We start from the raw sequence: 19655 nt of genomic DNA, 5'->3' as shown, positions 1-19655 counted from the left end.
TCAAGAATAAAAATTATTTTTATTTTCTTGTAGTACTTTTATAATTTTTAGCTGTACATTTTAATACTTAACTCATCTATAATTCTTTCTGTGTAGGGTTTCAGGGAGGGAATCTACCTTTATTTAGTGTCCAAATAACTAACTAATGGTCTCAACACCTCTTATACTGTCCTTTTCTTCTCCACTGATTTGAAGTGTAATCTTTAAGTAAATTTCCATATATATGGATCTATGTTGATACATTCTACTTTATTCCAATCTATTTAGCTTTCCTTTGCCATTACTAAACTATCTTAATTACCCTTGTCTTTCTAACATCTAATAGAGCAAGTTCTTCCAGCCCTATATGCTATCCATTACTCTTTAAAAAAAGAAAAGAAAAATCTTTTACAATTGTCTATTCTTGTCTATATTCTCTCTTCATATGTCAAGTTCCTATCCTCCCAACAATTCCTATCAAGGTTTTTATTGAGATTACATTGAATTTAATGATTAATTGAGAGATTATCATAATTATAAGATTGAATATTATCCTAAATTATATTATCTCTTCATTTATTCAAAAAACTTTTTGTTTTTCTTTTTTGAGATGAAGTCTTGCTCTGTTGCCCAGGCTGGAGTGCAGTGGCGTGATCTCGGCTTACTGTAAGCTCCGCCTCCCAGGTTTAAGTCATTCTCCTGCCTCAGCCTCCCAAGTAGCTGGGACTACAGGCACCCGCCACCATGCTCGGCTAATTTTTTGTACTTTTAGTAGAGACAGGGATGCTCTCAATCTCCTGTCCCTGTGATCTGCCTGCCTTGGCCTCCCAAAGTGCTGGGATTACAGGCATGAGCCACCTCACCCAGCCTAAATTGTTATTCTTAATTTTTATTATGCATTCTTAAATTATGAAGTCTAAAATTATGGCACTTCATGATTTTCGAGTTTTATGTTTTGCTTAGAAAAGCTAATCTCAGTTTCAAGAATAAAAATTATTTTTATTTTCTTGTAGTACTTTTATAATTTTTAGCTGTACATTTTAATACTTAACTCATCTATAATTCTTTCTGTGTAGGGTTTCAGGGAGGGAATCTACCTTTATTTAGTGTCCAAATAACTAACTAATGGTCTCAACACCTCTTATACTGTCCTTTTCTTCTCCACTGATTTGAAGTGTAATCTTTAAGTAAATTTCCATATATATGGATCTATGTTGATACATTCTACTTTATTCCAATCTATTTAGCTTTCCTTTGCCATTACTAAACTATCTTAATTACCCTTGTCTTTCTAACATCTAATAGAGCAAGTTCTTCCAGCCCTATATGCTATCCATTACTCTTTAAAAAAAGAAAAGAAAAATCTTTTACAATTGTCTATTCTTGTCTATATTCTCTCTTCATATGTCAAGTTCCTATCCTCCCAACAATTCCTATCAAGGTTTTTATTGAGATTACATTGAATTTAATGATTAATTGAGAGATTATCATAATTATAAGATTGAATATTATCCTAAATTATATTATCTCTTCATTTATTCAAAAAACTTTTTGTTTTTCTTTTTTGAGATGAAGTCTTGCTCTGTTGCCCAGGCTGGAGTGCAGTGGCGTGATCTCGGCTTACTGTAAGCTCCGCCTCCCAGGTTTAAGTCATTCTCCTGCCTCAGCCTCCCAAGTAGCTGGGACTACAGGCACCCGCCACCATGCTCGGCTAATTTTTTGTACTTTTAGTAGAGACAGGGATGCTCTCAATCTCCTGTCCCTGTGATCTGCCTGCCTTGGCCTCCCAAAGTGCTGGGATTACAGGCATGAACCACAGAGCCCGGCCTATTCAAAATGTTTTTAACTGTCTTTCAGAAAATATTTATACTTTCTTTTTCATATAAGTGTTACACATTTCTTGTCCAGTTTAGGCTTTTGTTATTCTTATAAATGTAATTTTTTCTTCTACATTTTTTGTTAGTTATTGAGGCATAAGGGCAGATATTGATTTTGTTTTCCTTACATGGAGCCACTCTCATTAATTCTAATTGCACTCTCATTAACTCTAATGAGTGTTTCATTGGTTGTCTTAGATGACCTCTATTGCCTATATGTATAATGATTTTTTGTTATTGGTTTTTTTTTTTTTTGAGACGGAGTCTCGCTCTGTCGCCCAGGCTGGAGTACAGTGGTGTGATCTCGGCTCACTGCAAGCTCTGCCTCCTGGGTTCATACCATTCTCCTGCCTCAGCCTCCCATGTAGCTGGGACTACAGGCACCCACCACCACGCCTGGCTAATTTTTTTTTTTTGTATTTTTAGTATAGACGGGGTTTCACCGTGTTAGCCAGGATGGTCTTGATCTCCTGACCTCGTGATCCGCCCGCCTCAGCCTCCCAAAGTGCTGGGATTACAGGCGTGAGCCACCGCGCCCGGCCTGTATAATGATTTTTGTCTCTTCTTTTCCAGTATTTAACTCATTTCTGTCTTTCTTTTCTATTGGCTAAGACCTCTAGAACACTGTTGAATAGCAGCAGTTATAGCAGGCATTTTTTGTGTTATTCATGAAAAGGCTTCTAATGTTTCATAATAAACTGTGATGTTTAAGTTTTTAAACAGATCGCCTGCATCAAATTAAGGAAACTTCCTTTTCCTAGTTTACAATAGCTCTTATCAGGAATGGGAGTTAAATTTTATCAAAAGGGTTTTCAGTATCTTAGAAAGATGATCTTTTTTATTATTTTTCTTTCAGTATACTGAACATATTCTTAATGTCAACCACAGTTGGATCAAAACCTACTTGGTTAATTCAGTTCATTCAATTCAACAAATATTCATGTACTTAATATATGCCAGGCAGCTTTCTGGCCACTTAGCTTGTATTAAAGGAACTCACAATGATTCCTACCCTCATGGAGTTTATATTCTAGTAGATATCCATGATCTATATTTCTTTTAACTTGTTGTTGAATTAAAATTGCAATTTTGATTTAATATTTTTATATTTACATTTATACATGAGATTGATACAAGTATTTATTTTGTGCCATACTTGTTTGCTTCTCTTATTAAGGTTTACCTTACAGAAATATGTTGCAAATATCTCATTATTTTCTATGCTATGGAAATGTGAAAGTAACAAATGAATTTATCTCTTCTTTAGAGATTATCTATAACTTGCCTATAAAATCACCTAGATTTGAGACCTTTTCTTTTCCTTTTTTTTTTTTTTTTTTTTTGAGATGGAGTCTCACTCTGTAACCCAGGCTGGAGTGTAATGGTGCAGTCACTGCTCACTGCAACCTCTGCCTCCCGGGTTTAAGCCATTCTCCTGCCTCAGCCTCCCATATAGCTGGGATGACAGGCCACCACGTTCAGATAATTTTTGTATTTTTAGTAGAGACAGGGTTTCACCATGTTGACCAGGCTGGTCTCAAATTTGTGACCTCAAGAGATCTGCCCTCCTCGGCCTCCCAAAGTGCTGGAATTATAGGCATTAGCCACAGTTTCCGGCCTCTTTTCCTTTTTTTAATTAAAAAAATTTGTTTAATTGTGGTTAAAAAAACACATACAATTTACCATCTTAACAATTTTTAAGTGTACAGTTCAGTCATGTTAACTATATTGTGCTCTATTTCTTCTTCAATATATTTTATTTTATTATCTTAGATTCCCCACCTCTTTTTGAGTCAATTTTGGTTTGTATATACTTAGACACATTTCACCTAAATTTTAAATGTATTGCTATAAAGTAATATGCAACACATTAGTATGCTTTTAAAATCTTCACTATTTCTGTGATTATATCTCCTTTTCATTCCAATGGTTTGTTGTTGTTGTTTTTGTTTGTTTGTTTTGAGACAGAGTCTCACTCTGTTGCTCAGGCTGGACTGCAGTGGTGCCATCTCAGCTCACTGCATCCTCCACCTCCCAGGTTCAAGTGATTCTCATGCCTCAGCTTCCAGAGTAGCTGGGATTACAGGCACATGCCACCACACCCGGTAATTTTTTGTATTTTTAGTAGGAATGGGGTTTCACAGTGTTGGCCAGGCTGGTCTCAAACTCCTGGCCTCAAGTGATCCACCCACTTCCACCTCCCAAAGTGCTGGGAAAACAGGAGTGAGCCACTGCACCTGGCCCCGATGCAATTTTTATATTTTCTCTCCTTCTCCATCTTTCTTTTTTTAATCAGACTTGCCAAAGATTGGTCTATTTTATTGGTTACCAAAGAATCAGATTTTTAGTACACTAGATGAGTGTGCTTTTTATTGTTTGTTTTTTATTTCATTAATTTCTGCTTTTATATCTTTTAATTCCATCCCCCAACTTTTAAAAGAGTTGTTTGTGATGTTCTTTGCCTAGCTTATTGAGTTTAATGTTTGGTTCATTGATTTTCAATCTTTTATGTTGAGTGCATTTCTAAAGCTATACATTTTCTTTTGAATGTCACTTTCTGTACACTATAGATTTTGCTTTGTAATGTTTTCAGTATTGTCTTTAATTTCCATTGTGATTTACCCTTTAACCCAAGAGTTCTTTCCCTCCTTCCTTCCTTCCTTCCTACCTTCCTTCCTTCCTTCCTTCCTTCCTTCCTTTTCTTTCTTACAGACAGAGTCTCACTCTGTCACCCAGGCTGGAATGAAGTGGCGTGGACTCGACTCACTGCAACCTCCATTTCCCAGATTCAAGTAATTCTTGCGCCTCAGTCTCCCGAGTAGCTGAGATTACAGGTGCCCACGACCACACCCAGCTAATTTTTGTATTTTTAGTAGACATGGGGTTTCACCATGTTGGCCAGGCTGGTCTCAAACTCCTGACCTAAGGTGATCTGCTCCCCCGTCAGCCTCCCAAAGTGCTGGGATTACAGGTTTGAGCCACCTCACCCGACCCCAAAAGTTCTTTTTACCTTACAAGAGGATAGTTACCTTTTTAGTTACCTGTTGGCATTATACATATTTTTTTTCCTCCTACTCCTCCCTTTACACTCATTTCCATCCAGAGAACTAGTTCTCCATTTCAGGGCTGAGACTCCCAAGACCGGCCCCATCTACTGGGCTAATGAGCAGCATGCCCTCATTTCACCCTCCTCCTTCTTGTAAGAGTCATTTTACACATTTGTCTTTCCCACTTAGCTGAGGCCCTAAGGTAAGGAATTTAGAGATCTTTCCCACTCATTAAGGCCCTAAGGTAAGGAATTCAGAATGTATCTCTGAATAATTCACATTCAGAAATGTAAGAAACTCAGTTTTAAAGCAGAAAAAAATGTATATCACTATGTCTATATAGTAGTTATAGCCAATGTCCCTAAACAGAAAATTGTCCAATGGTGCAAAGGAATTAGTAAGAATATCTAGGATTTCCAGGTTCAGATTTCAAATCTCATATTAAAATAGACAACATTATTTGTTCTTAAATTCTTCACATAAAATACATTCAGAAATGTATTCAGAGATACATTTCAAACGATTGTCAAAGCAAAGTCCAGAGACCTTTGCACCAGAATCGCCAGTGGTACTATTATAAGTATACATACTGAGCCTCATCTCAGATCTATTAAGTCAGAAATCTCTAGAGGGAGGGCTCATGGATCTCCATTTTTAACAAGCACCCCCAAGATGAGTTTATTCTAGCACACTGAAGTTTGACAACTATTTTTCTAAATGATACCCTGATAAGCTTCAGTTAAGTACAGAGCAGGTCAACTAGGTAGAAAGGCATTAGGACCCATGTCATATAAAGAATTTTAAAGGAACCTAGGATATTTAGTACTAAAAACAAACAAACAAAAAGAATTGGTTGGCAGAACATGAGAGATGCCACTGATGTAAAAAATACTTTAGATTTATTCCGTACAGCTTTTGGAGGGTAAATTCAAAGGGTAGAAATTAGAAGGAGATAGATTTTGGCTTTAATGTAAGGAAAAGATTTCCAACAATTTGAGCTCTTCAAAAATGGAATAGACTTATTGTGAATTTGTGAGTTCACCCTTATTTGGACATAGTCAAGCAGATGATGAATGACTTTATGCCAGAGATGTTGAAGAGGGACTTTTTTTTTTTTTTTTTTTTTTGTTTTGAGACGGAGTCTCGCTCTGTCGCCCGGGCTGGAGTGCAGTGGCCGGATCTCAGCTCACTGCAAGCTCCGCCTCCCGGGTTTACGCCATTCTCCTGCCTCAGCCTCCGCAGTAGCTGGGACTAGAGGCGCCCGCCACCTCGCCCGGCTAGATTTTTGTATTTTTTTAGTAGAGACGGGGTTTCACCGTGTTAGCCAGGATGGTCTCGATCTCCTGACCTCGTGATCCGCCCGTCTCGGCCTCCCAAAGTGCTGGGATTACAGGCTTGAGCCACCGCGCCCGGCCGAAGAGGGACTTTTACATCAAACTTTAGTTGATCGCTACATTCCTTTCCAACTCAGGATTCTTAAGATTCTCTAATTTTAGGAACAAGAGTTCAATATGGGTTATAATTATTATAACATTTTTCAGATGATAGTAGAAGTCCATTTCCTCATAGTCAAGGACGCAGACACATTTAGTGATTTAACACAATGTACATAAAAACTGGCCTGAGGCTGGACACCATAGCTCACACCTGTAATCCCAGCACTTTGAGAGGCTGAGGCTAAAGGATTACAAGATCACTTGAGCCCAGGAGTTCAAGACCAGCCTGGGAAACATAGAGAGACCCCTCCCCTACAAATTTTTTAAAATTATTCAAGTATGAGGGCACATGCCTGTAGTCCCAGCTACTCAGGAGGCTGAGGTAGGAGGACCTCTTGAACCCAGGAGGTCAAAGCTGCAGTAAGCCATGATAGGGTCACTACACTCCAGCCTGGGCAAGACTGTATCTCAAAAACATAATAAAATAAACTAAAATAAAAACTGGTCTGAGTAAATAAAATCTCATACAATATTTTTTTCAAATTTAAGAGTTTTTAAAGGTTTATTTTATTTTTTTATTTTTTGAGACAGAGTCTCACTCTGTCTAGCCCAGGCTGGAGTGTGGTGGCATGATCTTGGGTCACTGCAATCTTTGCCTCCCAGGCTCAAGTGGTTCTCCTGCCTCAACCTCCCAAGTAGCTGGGATTATAGGTGCATTCGACAATGCCTGACTAATTTTTGTATTTTTAGTAGAGATGGGGTTTCGCCATGTTGGCCAGGCTGGTCTCGAACTCCTGACTTCAAGTGACCCACCCGCCTCGACCTCTCAAAGTGCTGGGATTACAGGCATGAGCAACCTGTTACATTACAGGCATGAGCCCACCACCTGGGGTGGTGGTGCACACCTGTAGTCCCAGCTACTTGGGAGGCTGAGGAAGAAGAATCGCTTGAACCCAGGAGGCAGAGGTTGCAGTGAGCCAAGATCACATCACTGTACTCCAGCCTGGGCAACAGAGCAAGATTCCGTCTCAAAATAATAATAAATACAAATAAAGTTCAAGGATATGTAGCAAAGAAAATTAGTTACAACAACCCAATATTACAGTCTGTCTATAAAATAAACACATCTACTCCTTCCAACTTCATAAGGGTAAAAAATAAGAGTTTAAAATATGAAGCAGAGACAAGATTTCATAGTTATCTGTGAAAATAGCTCTCCGATTGTGTGTCTTTAAATTGGCAGGGGAAAAAAAGAAACTCAGTTTTAAAATAGAAAAATTATATATCATTATGTTTATATACTTGTTATAGCCAATGTCCCTAAACAGAAAATTGTTCAGTGGTGCAAGGGAATTAGTAATAATACCAAGAATTATTAGATTCAGATTTCAAATCCCATATGAAAATAAACAATATTATTTGTTCTTAAACTAAATTTTTTTTTTTTTCTCACACTGTGACCCAGGCTGGAGTGTGGTGGCATGATCTCACCTCACCGCAACCCCCGCCTTCCTGGTTCAAGCGATTGTCATGCCTCAGCCTCCTGAGTAGCTGAGATTACAGGTGTCTGCCACTGTGACCAGCTAATTTTTTTATATTTTTAGTAGAAACAGGGTTTCACCATGTTGGCCACGCTGGTCTCAAACTCCTGACCTCTAGTGATCTGCCCACCTCAGCTTCCCAAAATGCTGAGATTACAGGTGTGAGCCACCATGTACAGAAAGAAAACCTTTGTGGAGGTGCTGGGGATTGAACCCAGGGCCCCATGCATGCTAAGCATGCACTCTACCACTGAGCTACATGCCACCTTTAATTCTTAATATCAGAAGTATTATTCAACAGACACATATCAGAGTTGAGGGAAATTATTGGAAAATTGAGACAAAAAAAGCATAGAGAAAGTTAATTTATTTTCTAGACAGAACTCTGCTAGTATTAGAATTAAGTACTTTAATTAGATAGTAATTTACTTGCTTTCTTGTACCTTATGTCATCTTCTCTAGTCTGTTATAGTCCTACACGTATTAAATAGCAAAAACAAATTATATATTTTCCATGATCATATGTTACAACATTAAGATCAGATTAATAATACAAGTCATCTACTCCACTGCCAATTTTTATACTCCCTACAATCATACAGCACATCCTCATATGAACAAAAAGGCTTTATATTTATCTTACAAAGGATATAAACATCAATTTATAAAAAAAGAGACACAAGCCTTATATAGTTAAAAGTAATATAATTAACATGATTACAAAAATATTTCTAACAAAGCAGAGGAAATAATTATATTGCTTGTAGTTCTATTAAGAGTTTATTGAGGCCGGGCGCGGTGGCTCAAGCCTGTAATCCCAGCACTTTGGGAGGCCAAGATGGGCGGATCACGAGGTCAGAAGATCGAGACCATCCTGGCTAACCCGGTGAAAACCCGTCTCTACTAAAAAATACAAAAAACTAGCCAGGCGAGGTGGCGGGCGCCTGTAGTCCCAGCTACTCGGGAGGCTGAGGCAGGAGAATGGCGTAAACTCGGGAGGCGGAGCTTGCAGTGAGCTGAGATCCGGCCACTGCACTCCAGCCTGGGCTACAGAGCGAGACTCCGTCTCAAAAAAAAAAAAAAAAAAAGAGTTTATTGAAGCATTACAAATAATTTCAAAACAATAAAATACAAAGGCAAATATCCAAATAGTTTTGTATGGATCTTGCATTCACTTTTCCTTGATCCAACCTAGTTTTAATTCCTATGGCCTACAGGATGGCTTAGATAAGGAAGAAGCTAAAAATTGGCTGTTACAGAGTTGCAGTTGTGTGGCAGGCATATGGGTGGTCTACATAACTGAAGTTGAAGGGACAAATGCAATCTTCCCCACAAAACCTGCTTTTCCCGCAGTCCATTGTCACAATCCCAAGTCCAGCTACTTCCTCAACATCTCCATCTCCCTGGTTGAAACCTCCCATCTCTCATTTGGGCTGTTGTAAAGGCTCCTAACTAACCTCACCTCTTTTGCCTTCGCCCTCTATGATTAATTCTCAACTCAGTAGCCAGACTGATCCTCTCCTCAAAGCTCGCTGGTGGCATCTTTTTTTTTTTTTTTTTTTTTTTGAGACAGAGTCTTGCTCTATCACCCAGGCTGGAGTGCAGTGGGGCGATCTCGGCTTACTACAACCTCCACCTCCTGGGTTCAAGTGATTCTCCTGCCTCAGCCTCCTGAGTAGCTGGGACTACAGGTGCATGCCACCACATCCGGCTAATCTTTTTTTTTTTTTTTTTTTAGTAGAGACAGGATTTCACCATGTTGGCCAGGATGGTCTCAATCTCCCGACCTCGTGATCCACCCGCCTCAGCCTCCCAAAGTGCTGGGATTACAGGCGTGAGCCACCATGTCCGGCCTCCAGTGGCATCCTTATTCAAAATAAAAGTCAACATCCTAGGCTGGGCATGGTGACTCACGCCTGTAATCCCAGCACTTTGGGAGGCTGAGACGGGTGAATCACTTGAGGTCAGGAGTTCCAGACCAACCTGGCTAACATGGCAAAACTCTATCTCTACTAAAAATACAACAATTAACTGGGCATGGTGGTGGGTGCCTGTAGTCCCAGCTACTTGGGAGGCTGAGGCAGAAGAATTGCTTGAACCCGGGAGGCAGAGGTTGCAGTGAGCCAAGATCATGCCACTGCACTCTAGCCTGGGTGACAGAGCAAGACTGTGTCTTGGGAAAAAAAAAAAAAAGTCAATATCCTTACAACTGGGTCCTACACCAACTATTCCCCATTTTTCATCTTCTGCTCTCAATGACTCAGTTCCAGCTAACCTGGCCAGTGCTTTGCTGTTTTATGAACAGCCCACTCTCACCTCCGGGATTTAGCAATTGCTCTTTACTTTATCCAAAAAATTTTCATCTAGATCCCATGTATCTTATTCCTTTAACATCCTTCAGGATTTTGCCCAGTGTTCATTTTTCAGCAAATGATCCCCTAACCACCTCATTTATAACTGCAAAACTTATGCATCTCAAGACTCCCCCCAACCTCCTTCTTTAAACTTATTTTTGCTCTATAGAACTTACCACCACATGATTACTATATATTTTGCTAATTTTGTTTACTGTCTGATTGTCCTCACTAGATTGTAAGACAGATTAGGGATTTTTGTCTGTTTTTTCAATCCTATATTTCCATGGCTAGCACACAGTAGGTATTTAACAAATGCTTGTTGAATATATGAACATCCTCTATAAATTCTCTAGTAACCAGTGTCGAGAACTACATGCCTATGTAGGTGACCCAAACACTTCCTCTAAGAACTGTATAGAAAAATAACTTCAGGCCAGGTGTGGTGGCTCATGCCTGTAATCCTAGCACCTTGGGAGGCCGAGGCAGGTGGATCGCAAGGTCAAGAGATCATGACCATCCTGGCCAACATGGTGAAACCCCATGTCTACTAAAAATACAAAAATTAGCTGGGCATGGTGGCGCATTCCTATAGTCCCCGCTACTCGGGAGGCTGAGGCAGGAAAATCACTTGAACCCGGGAGGCGGAGGTTGTGGTAAGCCGAGATCGCACCTCTGCACTCCAGCCTGGCAACAGAGCGAGACTACATATCCAAAAAAAAAAAAAGGAAAAAAGAAAAATAACTTCATTTAATTTAAACATCTTAATTAAAAATAGCAGCATTCAATTAAACATTCACATAACAACTACACAATCATTTTCTTTACTTCTTTCCTACCTTAAGCCTTGATGCCATCAATACTTCCAGAAAAAAATTAAAAAAGTTCCTAAATAGCCCACAGAAGAAAACAAGGTAATGTTAATATAAATACTCTGCCCCTACATTTATGCATTCTTCCCTCAAAAATTTTATAAATTCCACACCCTTTCACCAGAAGTTAAAGAAAGGAGATGTATCCTCCCACTTTCGGAAATGCTTTAACCAAAAATTAAAGGAAGAATGAACAAGCTATCCGTAGGAACCCATTCATCGACAGAAAGGAGAAACATTTCCTAAGAAATGTCAAAGACAAAAGACTCTGGATCTAACACCATTTGGGGGGTTTCATACCAGTGCTAACACAGAGACATAATATTATTACATTTATATTAATAAGGCTGGGTGTAGTGGCTCATACCTGTAATCGCAGACCTTTGGGAGGCTGAAGCAGGAGGATATCCTGCTTGAGGACAGGAGTTCAAGACAAGCCTGGGCAAAATAGTGAGACCCTGTCTCTACATAAAATAAATAAATAAACAGCACAGTGAAAGGATTGCTTGAGCTCAGGAGTTCAAGGCTGCAGTGAGCTAGGATTGTACCACTGCACACCAGCCTGGGGAAGGGCGTAAGACCTTGACTCTTAAAAAAAAATTGTATTAACATACTACTTCCAGAAATTAAACAAGACATACACAGCATGTGGATTAAGCAAAGAGAATGATTTCCATGTGCAAAACATAACACTCACAGATTAATAACTGAAGTTTCCTAGTCTATTTTCTTGTATTATTTTTTATTTATTTATTTGTTTTTGAGACGGAGTCTCACTCTCGCCCGGGCTGGAGTGCAGTGGCCGGATCTCAGCTCACTGCAAGCTCTGCCTCCCGGGTTTACGCCATTCTCCTGCCTCAGGCTCCGGAGTAGCTGAGACTACAGGCGCCCGCCACCTCGCCCGGCTAGTTTTTTGTATTTTTTAGTAGAGACGGGGTTTCACCGTGTTAGCCAGGATGGTCTCGATCTCCTGACCTCGTGATCCGCCCGTCTCGGCCTCCCAAAGTGCTGGGATTACAGGCTTGAGCCACCGCGCCCGGCCTTTTATTTTTTAAAAATTATTTTTTTAAAAAGTCTCACTCTGTCTCCCAGGCTGGAGTGCAGTGGCATGATCTCAACTCACTGCAACCTCTGCCTCACTGGTTCAAGCAATTCTCCTGCCTCCGCCTCCTGAGTGACTAGGATTACAGGCACCTGCGACCACACCCGCCTAATTTTTGTATTTTTTTTTTCAGTAGAGATAGGGTTTCACCATGTTAGCCAGACTGGTCTCGAACTCCTAACCTCAAGTGATCTGTCTGCCTCAGCCTCCCAAAGTACTGGGATTACAGATGTGAGCCACCATGCCCAGTCTATTTAGAGGTCTAGTAAACTTAAATCAGTTCTGAAGCTTTTCCAGATAGCAGTAGTAAAACACACTATAAATCAGATTACCTGGTTCTCAATTCAAAGTTCTTTTCATTCTATCATGCTACTCTCTAAATTTGAGTGTTCTCTTGACCAGGAATAAAATTATTCCATATGTCTGAGTTGAAACTACTATATCGCCAGGAAATAAAAAAATCTAACTTCCCAATATTATTCCTAAATTAAATTGTGGTTAGTCAGGATGTTGCTACATACTTTTAATAATAACTGAAAATTGAAGCAGAAAAAACTGCAATTCACTATTACTTGTATATTTTGTGCCATGAACAGAGGAAACTGTCATTTACAGTATAATTTTCTGGGCATAGGCATGGATTCTGGTGTTCACGTCTCCAAGTTCATATCTCAGTTTTGTCACTTATTAGGGGACATTATCTTAATGTCTCTAAGCTTTTCTTTTCCTTTTCTCTCTCTCTTTTTCTTTTCTTTTCTTTTCTTTTTTTTTTTTTTGAGACAGGGTGATTACAGGCTTAACCTCCTGGGCTCAAGCGATCCTCCTGCCTCAGCCTCCCGAGTAGCTAGGACCACAGGTGCACACCACCACGCAGCTAATTTCTGTATTTTTTTGTAGAGATGGGGTTTTACCATGTGCTCAGGCTGGTCTCAAACTACTGGGCTCAAGTGATCCACCCACCTTTGCTTCCCAAGTGCTAGAATGACAGGAATGAGCCACCGTGCCCAGCCCTATTTTCTCATTTTTAAAAAAGAGAAAGTATTGTTTCAAAATATGTTGTACATGAGGCCAGGTGTAGTGGCTCATTCCTGTCATCCCAGCACTTTGGGAGGCTGAGGCAGGAAGGTAGCATGAGCCCAGGAGTTCGAGACCAGCCCGGGCAGCACAGTGACACACCCATCTGTACAAAAAATTTTTTAAAATTCTCTAGGCATGGTGTTACGTGCTAGTAGTCCCAGCTACTCAGGAGGCTGGAGGGTCACTTGAACCAGGGAGGTCAAGGCTGCAGTGAGCCATGATTAAGCCACTGTACACCAGCCTGGGCAATCCAGGGAGACCTGTCTCAAAAAAAAAAAGCACGTTTCACATGATAAATATTACAATTTTTGTCAATTAAAAATAAATATTTATCTCTCATATCCCAGGAAATCAAGTAAAAATAAATAAAAGAAAAGAAATAAATGAGTAAAATTTAAACAATTAAAAAAGATAGCACTACTACTATGTCTTTGAGTTGTGAGAAAAATGCACAGAAAGTACTTAGCACATGGCCCAACACATATATATATTGATAGTGACAGATATACTACTGTCAATTGCAGTCAGACATGAATGGAAATTATAATCAGATTCCCACCTTTCAAACTTTAGATGTGACTTCATATTAATTCAATAAATCTTCCAAGTCAGAATGCTTGTTGATTTGAATCTTAGTGCAATTATTTTTATCTAGTCTTTAAGAAATGAAAAAATAACGTAATAGTAAACTCATGCAATGACTTAATAAATTTAAAGCCATAAACAGACTAAATCCAACACTAAACAAGCATTTTGCAATCTATTTTGGCCAAAACAATGCATTTTCCCTCATTCATGTAACAAGACTCAGTGTGCCAGCTCCCAATGTTACAAAGCCTGTTCTTGGTGATTCAAGGGTGCCCTCTGTCTGAGTGCTGAAAAATACAAACCCAAATTTAAAACTTTGTAAAAACATGCTTTCTCAAGTAAATTCTTAATCAACAGTTCTATGAAATTGATCCTGTCTTTAACCACTGCTGGCAGATAGTCCTTAAAACAAACAAACAAACAAACAAACAAACAAAACCAGGTGCAGTGGCTCATGCCTGTAATTCCAGCACTTTGGGAGGCCGAGGAGGGTGGATCAACTGAAGTTAGGAATTCAAGACCAGCCTAGGTAACATGGTGAAACCCTGTCTCTACTAAAAATACAAAAATTAGCCGGGCATGGTGGCAGGAGCCTGTAATCCCAGCTACTCAGGTGGCTGAGGCAGGAGAATTGCTTGAACCCAGAAAGCAGAGGTTGCAGTGAACCGAGATCAAGCCATTGCACTCCAGCCTGGGCAACAAGAGCTAGACTTCGTCTCAAAAGAAAAAAAATAAAAAAAAACCCACCACCACCAACAAATGTCATGTCATTTGTTACAAGAACACAAGAAAGTCATGTCTACATCTTTGTAATTTATCTGGAAATTTGGAAATTCCATGATATTTTTCTCAAAATTTATTCCATATCATTCAATGAAATTATTGACATGAATCACCTAGATAAGTTTATTGCTCTCTTTTTTTGTTTTGTCCATGTAAAACTCTGTACTTTATTTAACATGTCATTGTAGCGGTTTGCTCCGTAGTAAGTATCACCAACATTAAATATTTATTGGGTATCTTCTGTGTGCGGTACACAATACTAGGTGAAAAGGATGGAAAAAACCATTCTCTATCCTTAAAGAAATAACAATCTAGTTTCTAAAACAAGACATATAAAAAGGATGTGGGCCGGGCACGGTGGCTCAAGCCTGTCATCCCAGCACTTTGGGAGGCCGAGACGGGCGGATCACGAGGTCAGGAGATCGAGACCATCCTGGCTAACACGGTGAAACCCCGTCTCTACTAAAAAATACAAAAAACTAGCCGGGCAAGGTGGCGGCGCCTGTAGTCCCAGCTACTCGGGAGGCTGAGGCAGGAGAATGGCTTAAACCCAGGAGGCGGAGCTTGCAGTGAGCTGAGATCCGGCCACTGCACTCCAGCCTGGGTGGCAGAGCGAGACTCCGTCTCAAAAATAAATAAATAAATAAATAAAAAATAAAAAGGATGTGTACAAAAATATATGGTGAAATGCTCACTAAAAAGTATGTTTCTTTCCATCTGCTTCCACCTTAAGGAAGTTATTCAACTTCTCTGAACCTCAGTTTATCTGGAATATAAAAATAATATCTACCTTAAAGGAAAGTTGCAAAGGTTAATTCAGATATCTGTAAAGGTCTCAGCACATAGTAAAAGCTTAATGAAAGGTGGTTGTTATTATTTACTACTATTATTAAGAGAATAATCTTAAATAATAGTGTCCTACATTAAAGACATTTTGTTTCAAATGGAAAGACATGTAAATAAAATAGTTTATGCTTTACTTTTACAATATTAAACATTCTTTCTAGTTAAGAAAAACAGTGATCTTGATTAAATGCTTGACATATCAGGAATGAGCCATTCCTAAAAAAATTATTTCAATATAAAAATATTCTGCTGTCTTCATGTTAAAAACTCTCAATAAACTACACATTAAAGGAACATACCTCAAAATAATAAGAGCCATCTATGACAAACCCACAGCCAACATCATACTGAATGGGCAAAAGCTGGAAGCATCCCCCTTGAAAACTGGCACAAGACAAGGATGCCCTCTGTCACTACTCCTATTCAACATAGTATTGGAAGTCCTGGCCAGAGCAATAAGGCAAGAGAAAGAAATAAAGCACATCTGAATAAGAAGAGAGGAAGTCAAACTATCTCTGTTTGCAGATGACATGATTCTATATGCAGAAAACCCCAGAGTCTTGGCTCAAAAGCTCCTTCAGCTGATAAACAACTTCAGCAAAGTTGCAGGATACAAAATCAATGTACAAAAAACACTAGCACTCCTATACACCAACAACAGTCAAGCTGAGAGCCAAATCAGAAAGGCACTCTCATTCACAATTACCACCAAAAAAATAAAATACCTAGGAATACAGCTAACCAGGGAGGTGAAAGATCTCTACAATGAGAATTACAAAATACTGCTCAAAGACATCAGAGAAGCCACAGACAAATGGAAAAACATCCCATGTTCATGGATAGGAAGAATCAATATCATTAAAATGGTCATATTGTCCAAAGCAATTTACAGATTAAATGCTATTCCTATCAAACTACCAATAACATTCTTCACAGAATTAGAAAAAACTATTTTAAAATTCATATGGAACTAAAAAAGAGCCCAAATAGCCAAGGCAAAAAGAACAAAGCTGGAGGCATCAGGTTACCCAACTTCAAACTATACTACCGGGCTACAAGCATGGTACTTGTACAAAAACAGGCACATAGACCAATGGAACAGAATAGAGAGTCCAGAAATAAGGCCACACACCTACGACCATCTGATCTTCAACAAAGCTGACAAAAACAAGCAATAGAGAAAAGACTCTCTAGTCAATACATGGTGCTGGGATAACTGGCTAACCATATGCAGAAGATTGAAACTGGACTCCTTCCTTACATGATATACAAAAATCAACTAAAGATGGATTAAATACTTCAATGTAAAACTCAAAACTACAAAAACCCTGGAAGACAACCTAGGCAATATTATCCTGGACTTAGGAACAGGAAAAGATTTCATGACAAAGACGCTAAAAGCAATCGCAAAAAATTGACAAATGGGATCTAATTAAACTTAAGAGCTTTTGCACAGCAAAATAAACTATCAACAGAGTAAACAATCTACAGAATGGGAGAAAATATTTGCAAACTATGCATCTGACAAAGGTCTAATACGCAGCATCTATAAGGAACTTAAACAAATTTACAAGAGAAAACAAACTATCCCATTAAAAAGTGGGCAAAGGAAATGAACAGACACTTTTCTTTTTCTTTTCCCTTCTTTTTTTTTTTTTTTTTTTTTTTGAGACTGAGTTTCCCTCTTGTCACCCAGGCTGGAGTGCAGTGGCACACTCTCGGCTCACTGCAACCTCTGCCTCCTGGGTTCAATCGATTCTCCTGCCGGAGCCTCCCAAGTAGCTGGGATTACAGGCATGTGCCACCACTCCCAGCTAATTTTTTATTTTTAGTAGAGACGAGGTTTCTCCATGTTGGTCAGGCTGGTCTCAAACTCCCGACCTCAGGTGATTCGCCTGCCTCGGCCTCCCAAAGTGCTAGGATTACAGGCATGAGCCACCATGCCCGGCTGAACAAACACTTTTCAAAAGAAGATATATATGCAGCCAACAGACATATGAAAAAAAGCTCAATATCACCGATCGTTAGAGAAATGAAAATCAAAACCACAATGAGATACCATCTCACACCAGTCAGAATGGCCATTATTAAAAAGTCAGCTCTTTCCCATCTTACAAGATGGAGGGTGAAGAAGTTCAGAAGCCAGATACTAAAGAGAAGAAACCCAAAGCCAAGAAGGCTGATGCTGGTGGCAAGGTGAAAAAGGGTAACCTCAAGGCTAAGAAGCCCAAGAATGGGAAGCCCCATTGCAGTCAATATCCTGTCATTGTCAGAGGGATTGGCAGATATTCTCCATCTGCTATGTATTCCAGAAAGGCCACATACAAGAGGAAGTACTCGGCTGTGAAATCCAAGGTTGAAAAGCAAAAGGAGAAATTTCTTGCAACTGTTACAAAACCAGTTGGTGGTGGCAAGAACAGTGGTACTCAGGTGGTTAAACTTTGCAAAATGCCCACATATTATCTTACTGAAGATGTGCCTTCAAAGCTGTTGAGTCAAGGGAAAAAAAACCCTTCAGTCAGCATGTGAGAAAACTGTGAGCCAGCATCACTCCCAAGACCATTCTGATCATCCTCACTGGATGCAACAGGGGCAAAAGGGTGATTTTCCTGAAACAGCTGGCTAGTGGCTGGTTACTTGTGACTGGACCTCTGGTCCTCAATCGAGTTCCTCTACGAAGAACACACCAGAAATTTGTCATTGCCACCTGAACCAAAACTGATATCATCAATGTAAAAATCCAAAAACATCTTACTGATACTTACTTCAAGAAGAAGCTGCAGGCCGGGCATGGTGACTCATGCCTGTAATCCCAGCATTTTGGGAGGCCAAAGCGGGCAAATCACTTGAGGTCAGGAGTTCAAGAACAGCCTGGCCAACATGGTGAAATCCTGTCTCTACTAAAAATACAAAAATTAGCCGGGTGTGGTGGTATGGGCCTGTAATCCCAGCTACTTGGGAGGCTCCGGCAGGAGAATCGATTGAACTCAGGAGGTGGAGGTTGTTGTGAGCCAACAGCATGCCACTGCCTGGGTGACAAGAGGGAAACTCAGTCTCAAAAAAAAAAAAAAAAAAAAAGACATTGCCCAGACACCAGGAAGGTGAGATCTTGCACATACAAAAAGAGAAATACAAGATTACAGAGCAGCACAAGATTGATCAAATAGCTGTGGACTCACGGATTTTAATCAAAATCAAAGCTATTCCTCAGCGCCAGGGCTACCTATGATTTGTGTTTGCCCTGAAAAATGGAATTTATCCTCACAAATTGGTGTTCTAAATCTCTTTTCCTTTTTTTTGAGATGGAGTCTTGCTCTGTCGCCCAGGCTGGAGTGCAGTGGCGCGATCTCAGCTCATTGCAAGCTCGGTTCCCAGGTTCAGGCCATTCTCCTGCCTCAGCCTCCCGAGTAGCTAGGACTACAGGTGCCCGCCGCCACGACCAGCTAATTTTTTGTATTTTTTAGTAGAGATGGGGTTTCACTGTGTTAGTCAGGATGGTCTCCATCTCCTGACCTCGTGATCCACCCGCCTTGGCCTCCCAAAGTGCTAGAATTACAGGCGTGAGCCACCGCGCCCGGCCTCGTGTTCTAAATTTCTTAAGAAGAACTTAATTTAAAAACTCATAACAAAAAAAAAGTCAAAAAATAACAGATGCTGATGAGGTTGCAGAGAAAAGGGAACACTTCTGCACTGTTGGTGGAGTGTAAATTAGTTCAACCATTGTGGAAAGCAGTATGGCAATTCCTCACAGGGCTAAAAGCAGAACTACCATTCGAACCAGCAATCCCATTACTGGGTATATACCCAAAGGAATATAAATTATTCTACCATAAAGACACATGCACACGAATGTTCACTGCAGCACTGTGCACAATAGCAAAGACATGGAATCAACCTAAATGCCCATCAATGACAGACTGGATAAAGAAAATGTATGTATACACCATAGAATACTATGCAGCCATAAAAAAGAATGGGATTATGTCTTTTGCAGGTACATGGATGGAGCTGGAGGCTATTATCCTTAGCAAACTAGTGCAGGAACAGAAAGCCAAATACTGCATGTTCTCACTTATAAGTAGAAGCTAAATGATGAGAACTAATTAACATGAAGAAGGAAACAAGAGACACTGGGACCTACTTGAGGGTGGAG

The 19655-nt window shown here is 39.8% G+C and overlaps 1 pseudogene; it reads left to right on the top strand.

Annotated features, from left to right (window-relative positions):
- Nucleotides 1-17513: 17513 nt before the first annotated feature.
- Nucleotides 17514-18782, top strand: LOC117074018 (annotated as a pseudogene).
- The last annotated feature ends 873 nt before the right edge of the window (nt 18783-19655 follow it).

This window comes from Trachypithecus francoisi, unplaced genomic scaffold (genome assembly GCF_009764315.1).
Source record: "Trachypithecus francoisi isolate TF-2019V2 unplaced genomic scaffold, Tfra_2.0 Lachesis_group5, whole genome shotgun sequence".
In the NCBI taxonomy this organism is placed as follows: domain Eukaryota; kingdom Metazoa; phylum Chordata; class Mammalia; order Primates; family Cercopithecidae; genus Trachypithecus; species Trachypithecus francoisi.
Note: the sequence above shows the minus strand (reverse complement) of the source record. Positions and strands in the feature narration are given on the sequence as shown.